Genomic DNA, 15,147 nt, shown 5'->3' with positions numbered 1-15,147 from the left:
CGAGACAGCGCCTCGGAGGTGACTCTGGTGCGGCCTGAGATGGTGTCCCCCCAAGACTTGATCCCTGGAAAAACCCTCGCTGTCTCCGGGATTGGAGGCACTGACCCGGCGCTGCCTGTTGCTGACATTTATGTGGACTGGGGCGCAGGGCGAGGGGTGAGGGAGGTGGGGGTAACTGATCGGATCCCTGCAAACGTGCTACTTGGGACAGATTTGGGGCAGATAACCTCCCAGTTTGGGCCCCAACCAAGGGCTGAACCTTCAGCCAGTACTGACATGCCTCCGGACAATGTTAATGTGTTATCTATGAATGATGTAAGGGAGGAGGGAGTGAACTCTGATATTTCTGCTTGCATAGACACCATAGACACACACACAGCTGCAGCTGTGACAGGGGAGGGGGTCAGAGAAAGGTGTGACAATGCCTCTACAAGTAATCAGCCTGTGAGCTGGGATCTGTTGCCCTCTGCAGGGATAAGCAGAGAGCAGGGTGCTGCAGGGGGAGGACCAGTGTGTGGGGTGGGGGCTACCACAGCAAATGTGGGGTCCCCAGAGATTTCACAGCGGGGTTCTGTTGCTGCAGGAGGGGAACAGGCAGGTGAGATTGGGGCCGGTCCAGGAGCGGAAGTGCTCCCAGGTAAGATCTCGGTGCATGGTTCCCCCACAACCGGGGTGTCAGGAAGCCAGGTAGGTCTGCCTGAACCGGCGACTTGGTCAGGAACGGAGGAGGAGCAGGCACGACCCACGGTCGCAGCGGCTGTGGCCGCTGTCACCCGCAGTGGGAGTGCTGGAAGCCAAGGGGCCTCCCGGAGGTCCGATAGCTCTTCCCCTTCTGACCAAGTGGCAGCCGAGTCAGGCGGAGGCCAGGACACAGGTCCCGGGGTACTGACTGAAGATGTGACAGTCTCGTCGATTCTGGCCACATCTAGTCAGGGGTTTCAGGCAGCGTTAGAAGCTGACGACAGCCTGAAAGCTCTTAAGGAGCAGGCGGCACAGCCTCCCTCGGACTCGGACCCGGAGCGAGTGGTCTGGGACCAAGGACGGCTGTACCGGGCCACGGTCCAGCAGGGTTCACCGGAGGCGTGGCCCAGGGACCGACAGTTGGTGGTACCCTATCCGTTCCGGACGGAGTTGTTGCGGATCGCACATGAGATTCCGATGGCCGGACACCTAGGGATCGCTAAGACCAAGGCCAGGTTAAACCAGCATTTCTACTGGCCAAAAATGGGGGCCGATGTGGCTGCCTACTGCCGTTCGTGTGAAACCTGTCAGAGAGTGGGGAAGGCGGGGCCACGCCCCAAAGCCCCACTGGTATCTCTGCCAATCATCGATGAGCCTTTCAGGAGGGTGGCTGTGGATCTGGTCGGCCCGCTGGCCATCCCCAGCAGCTCCGGGAAACGCTTCCTACTGACGGTAGTGGACTATGCCACCCGGTACCCAGAAGCAGTGGCCTTGTCGTCCATTCGGGCTGACAAGGTGGCCACCGCATTGCTGGAGATTTTCTCCCGAGTGGGTTTTCCCCAGGAAATGCTCACTGACCGGGGGACCCAATTCATGTCCCAGCTGATGGAGGCCCTCTGTAAGCAAGTCCAGGTGCGACATCTGGTGGCCAGCCCGTACCATCCACAGACTAATGGCCTGTGCGAGCGGTTCAATGGCACCTTAAAGCAGATGCTTAAGATGTTGGTCGACTCCCATGGGCGTGACTGGGAGCGGTATCTCCCACACCTGTTATTTGCTTACCGGGAGGTTCCACAGGCCTCAACAGGATTCTCACCGTTTGAGCTCCTGTACGGGCGACGTGTGCGGGGCCCCCTGGCTCTGGTGAAAGAGGCTTGGGAAGGGGATTTGGCCACCCCTGGAGTGTCGGTTATCGAGTATGTCATGCGCTTCCGGGACAAAATGCAGGCCTTGACGCAACTGGTACACGACAATATGGCTCAAGCCCAGGCCGATCAGAAGCGTTGGTACGACCAGAACGCTTGTGAGAGGACCTACCAAGTGGGTCAAAAGGTGTGGGTACTGGTCCCCGTACCGCAGGACAAGCTTCAGGCAGCCTGGGAAGGCCCATACCTCGTGTACCAGCAGCTCAACCCTGTAACGTACCTGGTCACCCTGGACCCTGCCCGTGGAAGGCGGAAGCCCTTCCATGTGAACATGATGAAGGCACATCATGAGCGGGAGGCATGTGCGCTCCCCGTGTGCAACCTGCCCGAGGAGGGAGAAGCGGAAACCCTCTTGGATATGCTAGCCCAGGTTAGGGCAGGCGGATCCATTGAGGATGTGGAGGTTGGCCACCAGCTCTTGGAAGACCAACGGTCCCAGCTGTGGGCCACCCTCCTCCCCTTCCGGGGGTTGTTTACCAACCAGCCCGGAAGGACTGACTTGGCTGTCCATCACGTGGACACTGGGGATCATCCCCCGATCCGGCGTTCAGCATATCGGGTCTCCCTGGAGGTGCAGCAACACATGCGCCAGGAGATTGACGAGATGCTGAAGCTGGGGGTGATCCAGGCATCCAACAGCGCTTGGGCCTCGCCTGTAGTCCTCGTCCCTAAGAAGGACCGAACCACTCGGTTCTGCGTGGACTACAGGGGGCTCAATGCGGTCACGGTCGCCGATGCGTACCCAATGCCACGCATCGATGACCTGCTCGATCAGTTGGCCGGGGCTCAGTACCTGACCATCATGGATCTGAGCCGGGGATATTGGCAGATCCCCCTGACTCGCAAGGCCAGGGAACGCTCTGCCTTTATTACCCCATTTGGACTGTACGAGTCCACGGTGATGCCATTCGGGATGAGGAATGCCCCTGCCACTTTCCAGCAGATGGTCAACACCCTGCTCAAGGGACTTGAAGGGTACGCGGCCGCGTACCTGGATGACATTGCCGTCTTCAGTCCCACCTGGGAGGACCACCTAGAGCATCTAGCACAGGTGCTCAGGCGGATCCACCGGGCAGGTTTGACCATCAAGCCGGGAAAGTGTCAGCTGGCCATGAGCGAGGTCCAGTACCTCGGTCACCGGGTAGGTGGGAGAACACTGAAGCCCGAGCCTGAGAAAGTGGAAGCCATCGCATCCTGGCCCACCCCCAGGACCAAGAAGCAGGTGATGTCCTTCTTGGGGACCGCTGGGTACTATAGGAGGTTTGTTCCATGCTATAGTAGCCTGGCAAAGCCCTTGACGGACCTCACCAAGAAGAAGCTGCCCTCTGCAGTCGATTGGACAATGGACTGCGAGACAGCCTTCCGGGCCCTAAAGGACGCCCTGTCCAGCCCGCCCGTGCTACAGGCAGCCGACTTCACGCGGCCGTTTGTAGTACAGACCGACGCCAGTGACTTCGGCCTCGGTGCGGTGCTCAGCCAGGTGGACTCTGCGAGCCAAGAGCACCCAGTCTTGTACCTGAGCAGGAAGCTGTTACCAAGGGAAGTTGCCTATTCCACGATGGAGAAGGAGTGCCTGGCCATAGTGTGGGCCCTGCAGCGTCTGCAACCCTATCTATACGGGCGCCACTTCATCGTGGAGACGGACCACAATCCCCTCAGCTGGTTGCACACCGTCTCTGGGACGAATGGGCGATTGTTGCGATGGAGCCTTGCGCTCCAGCAATACAACTTCACCATTCGCCACAAAAGGGGCCGTGACCACGGTAACGCAGACGGGCTGTCCCGACAAGGAGAGGTCGCGGACGGGCGCACGGGGGAACACCGGAGTGTGCTGCCCCCTAGCGCCCTCAAAAGGGGGGAGGTGTGAGGCAAATCCCGGGATATGAAGATGAATTATGACTCCAGTCATAATCCCTCATCACTCCCTGGCAGTGCCCCCTCCCTTCTTGTTCTCAGTGTTCCACTTACACCTCCATGGCCATGTCCTGTGATATGGAGATGAGGTGGTGTGGGAACAATGGACACAGGATGACTCCCTGCCGTCACCCTGTAACAAGAGTTGTATCTCATTAGCAAGGCTATGGAACTAGCAGACAGAACGACTCCAGTAAAAAATGGTTCATATCTCGCAAGCCATATTTCCGATAAATATGGCAACCATAAAAATGGTGTCTCTGCATGCGGACGATGCCGGCACACCCTTTTTATGGGAGCAGGACATTGGGAAATGCCCCAGGCGTGATATCAGCCAATGGGGAACTGGCAGACAGGTCATGAGTCCCCTCGTTCTGTAGCTAAATTCATAACTGTCACAATGAGAGCATTGGCGTCCGCCTACGACGCTCCCAGGCAAAGTTATGGCCCATATTCCATGTTGGGATATTGTCCATAACTCAAGCCAGGGGTGGAGCAGTGCTCCCTGTGAGGTCACGAAGGTAGGAGGGGACCTGGACTTGCCCAGGTTGATAACCCTACTTCGGCCATTTTCCGGGGGTCTTTTCGCTGGGGGCACGTGTAGGAAACATCTGTGGGAAGGATCCTAGAAACCTGGCCTACAGCGCCCCCCTGTGGCCAGACGCAACAAGGTAACTGCTGGAACTGTGTATGCCTGTTTGTAACCCATGCTTTGATTGTAACTGTACTCTGACATATGTATATTCTGTAGATTCCCTATTGTATATATTGTAGTTTCTAGTGTGCTTTAGGCTGATTAAATTATATAATTAATCTTGGGCTGTTCTGTTATCTCGATCTTGAATCCCACGTCTGTGTGTTCGGCTAATAGTTACCGTGAAGCGGTTGGTGGCAGCGAGTTTGTGCCAAGGATTATTGTGGGGAGGCCAGTGAGATTCGGGGAGATTTTATATATTCCGCCCGCGGAGGTCGGGGGAATATATACCCTACTCTCACCGGGGACCCTTCAATAATCGGCATAAGTAGTATAGCGGCCTCCTTGCTTATGGTCGGGCAATTCCATAATTGGCCTGACTATAAGAGGGGCGCTAGAGAGCGCGTCACGTGCTCTGTCTGTCGGTCGGGAGGTATAAAGGAGGGGTGACCCCCACTTGTTACCCCCCGATTGTGACGTACTGGTAGCCAGCGCGGGGGATTTCTGAGTGACCCCCCCGGTGGTTTGTGACACGCGGCCTTTGTCTGTCATTGGCTGAATCAGCTCAGCTTGAGATGTGTGAGTGTGCAATGTACACAACAGGATTTGTATCTGTGCTTACAGGACCTGTGATGATGTCACATCAAGGGCAGGAGTCAGGAGTCATACGATCAGCTCCTCAGTGTATGCAGGATTCTGCTGTGCTGGTTGTGATGGTGCTGCAGGAGGTGAAGTTTATGTGTGGGACGATCGGCTCTGATGATGTCACATGGAGGGGAGGGATTAGCTAGTAACCACGAGTAATCATATCGGCTTTTATATAAATAAATATATATATAAATAAATATATATATATATATATATATATATATATATATACAGTTAGGTCCAGAAATATTTGGACAGTGACACAAGTTTTGTTATTTTAGCTGTTTACAAAAACATGTTCAGAAATACAATTATATATATAATATGGGCTGAAAATGCACACTCCCAGCTGCAATATGAGAGTTTTCACATCCAAATCGGAGAAAGGGTTTAGGAATCATAGCTCTGTAATGCATAGCCTCCTCTTTTTCAAGGGACCAAAAGTAATTGGACAAGGGACTCTAAGGGCTGCAATTAACTCTGAAGGCGTCTCCCTCGTTAACCTGTAATCAATGAAGTAGTTAAAAGGTCTGGGGTTGATTACAGGTGTGTGGTATTGCATTTGGAAGCTGTTGCTGTGACCAGACAACATGCGGTCTAAGGAACTCTCAATTGAGGTGAAGCAGAACATCCTGAGGCTGAAAAAAAAGAAAAAATCCATCAGAGAGATAGCAGACATGCTTGGAGTAGCAAAATCAACAGTCGGGTACATTCTGAGTAAAAAGGAATTGACTGGTGAGCTTGGGAACTCAAAAAGGCCTGGGCGTCCACGGATGACAAGAGTGGTGGATGATCGCCGCATACTTTCTTTGGTGAAGAAGAACCCGTTCACAACATCAACTGAAGTCCAGAACACTCTCAGTGAAGTAGGTGTATCTGTCTCTAAGTCAACTGTAAAGAGAAGACTCCATGAAAGTAAATACAAAGGGTTCACATCTAGATGCAAACCATTCATCAATTCCAAAAATAGACAGGCCAGAGTTAAATTTGCTGAAAAACACCTCATGAAGCCAGCTCAGTTCTGGAAAAGTATTCTATGGACAGATGAGACAAAGATCAACCTGTACCAGAATGATGGGATGAAAAAAGTTTGGAGAAGAAAGGGAACGGCACATGATCCAAGGCACACCACATCCTCTGTAAAACATGGTGGAGGCAACGTGATGGCATGGGCATGCATGGCTTTCAATGGCACTGGGTCCCTTGTGTTTATTGATGACATAACAGCAGACAAGAGTAGCCGGATGAATTCAGAAGTGTACCGGGATATACTTTCAGCCCAGATTCAGCCAAATGCCGCAAAGTTGATCGGACGGCGCTTCATAGTACAGATGGATAATGACCCCAAGCATACAGCCAAAGCTACCCAGGAGTTCATGAGTGCAAAAAAGTGGAACATTCTGCAATGGCCAAGTCAATCACCAGATCTTAACCCAATTGAGCATGCATTTCACTTGCTCAAATCCAGACTTAAGACGGAAAGACCCACAAACAAGCAAGACCTGAAGGCTGCGGCTGTAAAGGCCTGGCAAAGCATTAAGAAGGAGGAAACCCAGCGTTTGGTAATGTCCATGGGTTCCAGACTTAAGGCAGTGATTGCCTCCAAAGGATTCGCAACAAAATATTGAAAATAAAAATATTTTGTTTGGGTTTGGTTTATTTGTCCAATTACTTTTGACCTCCTAAAATGTGGAGTGTTTGTAAAGAAATGTGTACAATTCCTACAATTTCTATCAGATATTTTTGTTCAAACTTTCAAATTAAACGTTACAATCTGCACTTGAATTCTGTTGTAGAGGTTTCATTTCAAATCCAATGTGGTGGCATGCAGAGCCCAACTCGCGAAAATTGTGTCACTGTCCAAATATTTCTGGACCTAACTGTATATATACTAGCTATAGTATCCAGGCGTTGCTCGGGATAGTAACTGTCTCACTGTCTCTCTCCCAGTCTCTGTCTATGTGTCGCTGTCTGTCTTGCTGTCTGTCTCTTTCCTTGTCTGTCTGTTTCTATCTGTCTGTCTGTATTTGCATCAGTCTATCTGTCTCAATCTCTGTATCTGTCTGTCTCTCTCTCTCTGTCTTTTTGCCCAGCTGTCTTTTTGCCCGGCTGTCTCTTTGCCCAGCTGTCTCTTTGCCTGGCTGTCTCTTTGCCCGGCTGTCTGTTTATAGGTCTGCCTCTTTCCAGGGCTGTCTCTTTCCAGGGCTGTCTCTTTCCCAGGCTGTCTCTTTCCCAGGCTGTCTCTTTGCAGGGCTGTCTCTTTCCAGGGCTGTCTCTTTCCAGAGTTGTCTGTTTGCCAGTCTGTCTCTTTCCAGGTCTGTCTCTTTGCCTGTCTGTCTCTTTGGGCATTTGTCTCTTTGCCCGGCTGTCTCTGCCTGGCTGCCTCTTTGCCCGGCTGCCTCTTTTCAGGGCTGTCTCTTTCCCGTCTGTCTCTTTGCCCATCTGTCTCTTTGCCCGGTCTGTCTCGTTCCCCGTCTGTCTCTTTTCCCGTATGTCTCTTTCCCCGTCTGTCTCTTTCCTTGTCTGTCTCTTTCTCCGTCTGTCTCTTTGCCACTCTGTCTCTTTCCAGGGCTGTCTCTTTGCCCGTCTGTCTCTTTGCCCGGTCTGTCTCTTTCCCGGTCTGTCTGTTTCCAGGTCTGTCTCTTTCCAGGTCTGTCTCTTTGGGCATTTGTCTTTTTGCCCGGCTGTCTGTTTGCCCAGCTGTCTCTTTGCCCAGATGTCTCTTTCCAGGGCTGTCTCTTTGCCCGTCTGTCTCTTTGCCCGTCTGTCTCTTTGCCCGGTCTGTCTCTTTGCCCAGTCTGTCTCTTCCCGGTCTGTCTCTTTCCCGGTCTGTCTCTTTGCCAGTCTGTCTCTTTCCAGGTCTGTCTCTTTGCCTGTCTGTCTCTTTGGGCATTTGTCTCTTTGCCCGGCTGTCTCTGCCTGGCTGCCTCTTTGCCCGGCTGCCTCTTTTCAGGGCTGTCTCTTTCCCGTCTGTCTCTTTGCCCATCTGTCTCTCTGCCCGGTCTGTCTCTTTCCCCGTCTGTCTCTTTTCCCGTCTGTCTCTTTCCCCGTCTGTCTCTTTCCTTGTCTGTCTCTTTCTCCGTCTGTCTCTTTGCCACTCTGTCTCTTTCCAGGGCTGTCTCTTTGCCCGTCTGTCTCTTTGCCCGGTCTGTCTCTTTCCCGGTCTGTCTGTTTCCAGGTCTGTCTCTTTCCAGGTCTGTCTCTTTGGGCATTTGTCTTTTTGCCCGGCTGTCTGTTTGCCCAGCTGTCTCTTTGCCCAGATGTCTCTTTCCAGGGCTGTCTCTTTGCCCGTCTGTCTCTTTGCCCGTCTGTCTCTTTGCCCGGTCTGTCTCTTTGCCCAGTCTGTCTCTTCCCGGTCTGTCTCTTTCCCGGTCTGTCTCTTTGCCAGTCTGTCTCTTTCCAGGGCTGTCTCTTTCCAGGGCTCTCTCTTTCCAGGGTTATCTCTTTGCCCGTCTGTCTCTTTGCCTGGCTGTCTCTTTGCCCGGCTGTCTCTGTCTGTGACTCTGTCTCTCTTTATCCATCTCACCATTGACATCTTTTTACCTCACACATAAGCTTGTTATACAAACAGTTTATTTTGTTCCTATAGCAACCACTGATAGTTGCTTATTTATAGCCTGCAGCTCTCAGCTCCATTCAGTTTAATGGCTGAATGATTTTTATAGAGTAACTGGAAAGTAGGGGGTTACATTTTCCCGCCCAAACATAGTCTATGACATTCCCTGAGTCACATGGGGCGTCTGTGCAAAATTTCGTGATTATAAATGCGACGGTGCAAATTCCTTTAGCGGACATACATACATACATACATACATACACTGAGCTTTATATATTATATATATACTGTATATATATATATATATATATATATATATATATATATATATATATATATACAGTTAGGTCCAGAAATATTTGGACAGTGACACAATTTTCGCGAGTTGGGCTCTGCATGCCACCACATTGGATTTGAAATGAAACCTCTACAACAGAATTCAAGTGCAGATTGTAACGTTTAATTTGAAGGTTTGAACAAAAATATCTGATAGAAATTGTAGGAATTGTACACATTTCTTTACAAGCACTCCACATTTTAGGAGGTCAAAAGTAATTGGACAAATAAACCAAACACAAACAAAATATTTTTATTTTCAATATTTTGTTGCGAATCCTTTGGAGGCAATCACTGCCTTAAGTCTGGAACCCATGGACATCACCAAACGCTGGGTTTCCTCCTTCTTAATGCTTTGCCAGACCTTTACAGCCGCAGCCTTCAGGTCTTGCTTGTTTGTGGGTCTTTCCGTCTTAAGTCTGGATTTGAGCAAGTGAAATGCATGCTCAATTGGGTTAAGATCTGGTGATTGACTTGGCCATTGCAGAATGTTCCACTTTTTTGCACTCATGAACTTCTGGGTAGCTTTGGCTGTATGCTTGGGGTTATTGTCCATCTGTACTATGAAGCGCCGTCCGATCAACTTTGCGGCATTTGGCTGAATCTGGGCTGAAAGTATATCCCGGTACACTTCAGAATTCATCCGGCTAATCTTGTCTGCTGTTATGTCATCAATAAACACAAGTGACCCAGTGCCATTGAAAGCCATGCATGCCCATGCCATCACGTTGCCTCCACCATGTTTTACAGAGGATGTGGTGTGCCTTGGATCATGTGCCGTTCCCTTTCTTCTCCAAACTTTTTTCTTCCCATCATTCTGGTACAGGTTGATCTTGGTCTCATCTGTCCATAGAATACTTTTCCAGAACTGAGCTGGCTTCATGAGGTGTTTTTCAGCAAATTTAACTCTGGCCTGTCTATTTTTTGAATTGATGAATGGTTTGCATCTAGATGTGAACCCTTTGTATTTACTTTCATGGAGTCTTCTCTTTACTGTTGACTTAGAGACAGATACACCTACTTCACTGAGAGTGTTCTGGACTTCAGTTGATGTTGTGAATGGGTTCTTCTTCACCAAAGAAAGTATGCGGCGATCATCCACCACTGTTGTCATCAGTGGACGCCCAGGCCTTTTTGAGTTCCCAAGATCACCAGTCAATTCCTTTTTTATCAGAATGTACGCGACTGTTGATTTTGCTACTCCAAGCATGTCTGCTATCTCTCTGATGGATTTTTTCTTTTTTTTCAGCCTCAGGATGTTCTGCTTCACCTCAATTGAGAGTTCCTTAGACCGCATGTTGTCTGGTCACAGCAACAGCTTCCAAATGCAAAACCACACACCTGTAATCAACTCCAGACCTTTTAACTACTTCATTGATTACAGGTTAACGAGGGAGACGCCTTCAGAGTTAATTGCAGCCCTTAGAGTCCCTTGTCCAATTACTTTTGGTCCCTTCAAAAAGAGGAGGCTATGCATTACAGAGCTATGATTCCTAAACCCTTTCTCCGATTTGGATGGGAAAAATCTCATATTGCAGCTGGGAGTGTGCACTTTCAGCCCATATTATATATATAATTGTATTTCTGAACATGTTTTTATAAACAGCTAAAATAACAAAACTTGTGTCACTGTCCAAATATTTCTGGACCTAACTGTATATATATATGTATTCATAGTCTGCAGCAGGTGAGGAAAACTGAGCTCTGCTACACCACTTCCTCACTGCTGGTCCAAATCTGCTACATTGCTTTGTCAGCTCAACTGCTTTGAGTCTCTGTTGCAAACTGAGCACTGCTATACCAGTTCATCACTCAGATGACACTAATACATTGCTGTTCCAGCTCTGTTATCTTTGTTCTAGTTAAGCCACTCTACTTGCCATAATTCCAGCTCTTCCACCATTGTCCCAATTAGAATGCTTTGCTGCACCAGTAAAGGGCCGGCTCCAGGTTTTTGTGGGCCCTGGGTGAAAGAGTCTCAGTGGGCCCCATCCACACATAGACATGCACAGATACATACACATACAGGCATACGTACACATACATATTTACAGAGAAATTCACAAAAACACACATAAATAGACATAAATCTATACGCAGTCATATACACTGACATACATAGATACGCATCATACAGCACACACAGCCACATTAGAAATATTTCTAATACTGCTATGCCGCTAGAATTGAAAGTGCGATCCTCAGCGGGGGGGGGGGACGTTGACAGCGCTGGCATGAGGACCCCCTGCCACTGCGAGTTGGTTCCCCCGGCAGCCCAGGGCCTCGGCAATTGACCGGGTTTGCCGGGTGCTGACGCCGGCCCTGCACCAGTACCTCCTGTTTGTGCTGCATTACAATTGCTCATCTTGGCCACGAGCTTTGAAAATCCACCTCCTCCATTTTAAACATATCAGGTGACTTGGGTTTGAATACAATTAAGAGCATTAACTGCATGAACTTTGCATATTTTTACTATGCTTTGCTTAGGTTCCACTGAATTTCTCCCACATATAAAGGGAACCTGTCACCAGATTTATACCCTATAAACTGCGGCCACCACCAGTAAGCCCTTATATATAACTAGAAGGTGGCCCGATTCTACGCATCGGGTATTCTAGAATTTACGTATTGTGTAGTTAATGTATGATTTTTGTTATATATATATATATATGTAGATGTTGTTGTCTGTAGTTAGCAAGTGTTTGTGTAGGGCGCTGTACATGTTCTGGGTGTTGTCTGGGTGTGGCGGGGGTGAGAGCGGTGTTGTTTGTGTGTTGCGTTGTTTGTAGAGCGCTGTGTGTCTGTATCATTGTGCATGTGTATTGCGCGGTTTGTGTGGGTGTGTGTGTGTGTTTTGGGGGGAGGTATGTTTTGTGCAATGTGTGTGTTGTGCGGTATGTGCGTATATTTGTGTGTGCCGTGGTGTTTGTGTCGCGGGCGGAGGAGGGGACGCCGCGCTCTCCCACTGCTGCTCGGGTCCGGCTGCCGCGGCTGCTGCGGCCTGCTGCCGCTCGGTGGCTCGAGCGGTGGGCCGGATCCCGGGGACTCTAGCGGCGCTCCTCGCCCGTGAGTGAAAGGGGGTTGTTGGATGTGGGGATTGTTTATTGTCCGTGACGCCACCCACGGTTGTGGTGATTTGTAGCACCACCGCTGCTCAATATGGGGATCCCGGGAGTGGTGATGTGGAGCAGCCAGGTGTTGTGTTGCCTCTCCGTGGGTAGGGGTTGGTGATCCCAGTGCCCAGTGATGGTGTGGAAGGTGCAGGGCCTGGTGGGCGCAGGGACGCAGGGGCAGCGCTGTGCCTTGCGGCACTGTGGTACTCACTCAGCCTGAGACGTTGACACAGTTTTACGGTAAACCACACGGCTGGAAAGACGGTTCCCACGGACGGCTGCACTTGCTCTCCCAGTAGGTAACGGTGATGTCCCTCTGACCTGCACCTAGTGTTTCTGTGTTGGTAGCGATGGGTTCCCACCGGTAACCCGCTCCCCGGCTTGGATATGGGCCGGAGGAGCCCTACTTTGCCCGCAGACGCTGGCCCCGAGGAACTGGTGCCCTGGCGGTGGCGGTGTTCCTCCTCAATGGTTGGACTGTTGCCTTCAGTCGGGACTTGGTTGTTGGGGGATCGACGTCCCCTTCACTGACGGATTCGGCAAATTATGGCGACTCCTAGCCTTGCCGGGGTCCGAGAGGCCCCTGCCCTGGTGCTGACTGTCCTTCGTATACTGCTCCAGACCGCCTGGCCACTTCTCGTCCGCGGTCCTTCCAGCAACCTCCGAGCAGTCCCCCTCCAGACGATCACCGCTGTTGCTGACCTTGCTGACACTGTCCTGCACTTAGCCGGACCAACTTCAGGTCTTTCTAAGCTCACTTTTACTCCTTTCCTCTTTGCTCCACTACCACTCCACTTTCACTTAGCTGTTTACTCAAGCTCTTCCCTGAGCTGACTGACTCTCTGGTTCCTCCCGCCTCCAGGGCTGTGTACTCTTCGGTGGGCGGAGCCAACCGCCTGGCCCACCCCCTGGTGTGAACATCATCCCCTGGAGGAAGGCAACAAGGATTTGAGTAGCTTTGGTGTTCCTAACTGGGATGTAGGGTGTGGTGGTGTGATGACCTCTGACCCCTGGCTTGCCCAGGGTGTCACATTCCCCCTTAGCAAAATGCAGACCGTCCGCGGGCTGCCCGTCCAACACCGGTTTTATTTTCTGTAAATGTAAAAAGATAACATGTAAAGCATAACATCATCCCACACGGGAGGCACATTTCTTAAACGTTACTAAACGGTTTTACGGGTACGGTTTCCGCTCTCTCCCATCCAAGCAACCTGGCCCTGATGCTGCCCCTAAAGCCCAGGCAGCACCCCTTGACCCACAGTCCAGCACAAGTTACCCGAGCGGGATCTGTCCTTTCCCTCCAGAGGGTAGCCACCGGTTCCTTTGGTGGCTGGGCCCCAGCCTGCTCTGCTGAGGGCCCTCCCTCCAACCTGCCTCTCCGGAGGCGGCAGTGCAGAAACGGTACGGTAAAACAACATATTTACAAGCCACTTAACGTTTGTGGTTGCCCTGCAAGTTCACGGGCTTGTCCATGGATAGTTCCCATGCTAACTTTTTAAACGGTCCCCACGGGGACAACGGTGCCGGCTCCAGCCGGTTCAATCACTGTGAATCTGGTTAAACTTCGGTTATTATTTTGCTTATCATTTTCAACTTTTTAAAACTTTTCAAACACTTTTCAACAAACACAAAGGTGGTCCCAACGGGGACTGGACAACGATACTCCGCTGCCCTACTCCGATTCTTCGGCTGCAGCGGACCCATCCTCTTCCACCAGCACATCAAACATGCACTGACATGCCTGCGGTGACAGGGGCACCCGGTACCCATTTCCTCCGGTACGCGGGGTATGTGTTAGGGCCAGGTGGACGGGCAGACCCAGGAGGTGGATCCACTGGGCCGAACTCCTTGATGAAGGTAAGGGGTCCGGTAGCTGGAGCACTACGGGTAGCAGGACAGTCCGTGCACAAGAGTAGAATGGAGAAGTCCCTGGGACCACGGAGTCACTGATGGTAGTCCGGGTGACGGAGCTCAGGTTCGGAAGCCGAGATGTTGTCAGGCAGAGTCCGGAACCGATGGAGCGAGAGGACGGGTCACCACAGGGATCAGAGATGGAACGGACTGTCAGGATGGCAGATAGTCAGCGTTCGGGGTTAGGGATTCGGCAGGACCGGATGGCGAGGCAGGACCGGCTCTAGAAGAGAGAGAGGTGAGTATCTCACAGGAACACAAGGAGACCTGACTCCTAGCTTGGGAAACACGAAGAACAGGCCCCGCCCACTTGGACACTAACCCCTTTATACCCTGTACCTGTGTGCTCAATTTCCTGTCAGTGGACGCTGGCCCTTTAAGAAAGGGTCAATGACCGCGCGCGCGCCCTAATGCGCATGCGCGAGGCCCGGGTGCCAGAAGCCAGGGCAGGGAGCGGTGAGGAGGAAGCAGGAGAGCCGGGCTGGAGCTGAGTAGCCGACGGGCGCCGGGAGCGGGGACCAGGACACCTGGGAACCGCAGGCAATGGAGGCTGGAGACCGGGGAGCGGCGGACGCCGGACAGAGGAACCGGGGAGCGACGCAGGGAAGCCGGGGAGCGTGGCAGGTGAGCCGGGGAGCAGAGCAGGGGACCCGGGGAGCGTGACAGTACCCCCCCCCCACGCCCCCTCCCCTCAACCGGGACAGGAAGGCACGGATCAGAGGCGTACCCACATTCTCCCGGGGTTCCCAGGACCTATCCTCAGGACCATACCCTGCCCAGTCCATCAAGAAGAACTGTCGGCCCCGTACGGTTTTCATGGCCACGATATCCCTTACCGCATAGATGTCGTCATTGGCAATAGGAGGAGGAGCCGAACTGGCAGCAGCGGAGAAGGGACCAAGGACAACCGGCTTGAGCAGGGAGACGTGGAAGGAGTTGGGTATCCTCATCGTGGCCGGGAGCTGCAGCTTGTAGGAGACCTCATTGATCTTGCTGAGGACTTTAAACGGCCCGATGTAGCGAGGTCCCAGCTTGTAGGATGGTAGCTTCAATCGGACGTACTTGGAAGCAAGCCAGACGAGATCTCCT

This window comes from Anomaloglossus baeobatrachus, chromosome 2 (genome assembly GCF_048569485.1).
Source record: "Anomaloglossus baeobatrachus isolate aAnoBae1 chromosome 2, aAnoBae1.hap1, whole genome shotgun sequence".
NCBI classification, from domain to species: Eukaryota; Metazoa; Chordata; class Amphibia; order Anura; family Aromobatidae; genus Anomaloglossus; species Anomaloglossus baeobatrachus.
Note: the sequence above shows the minus strand (reverse complement) of the source record.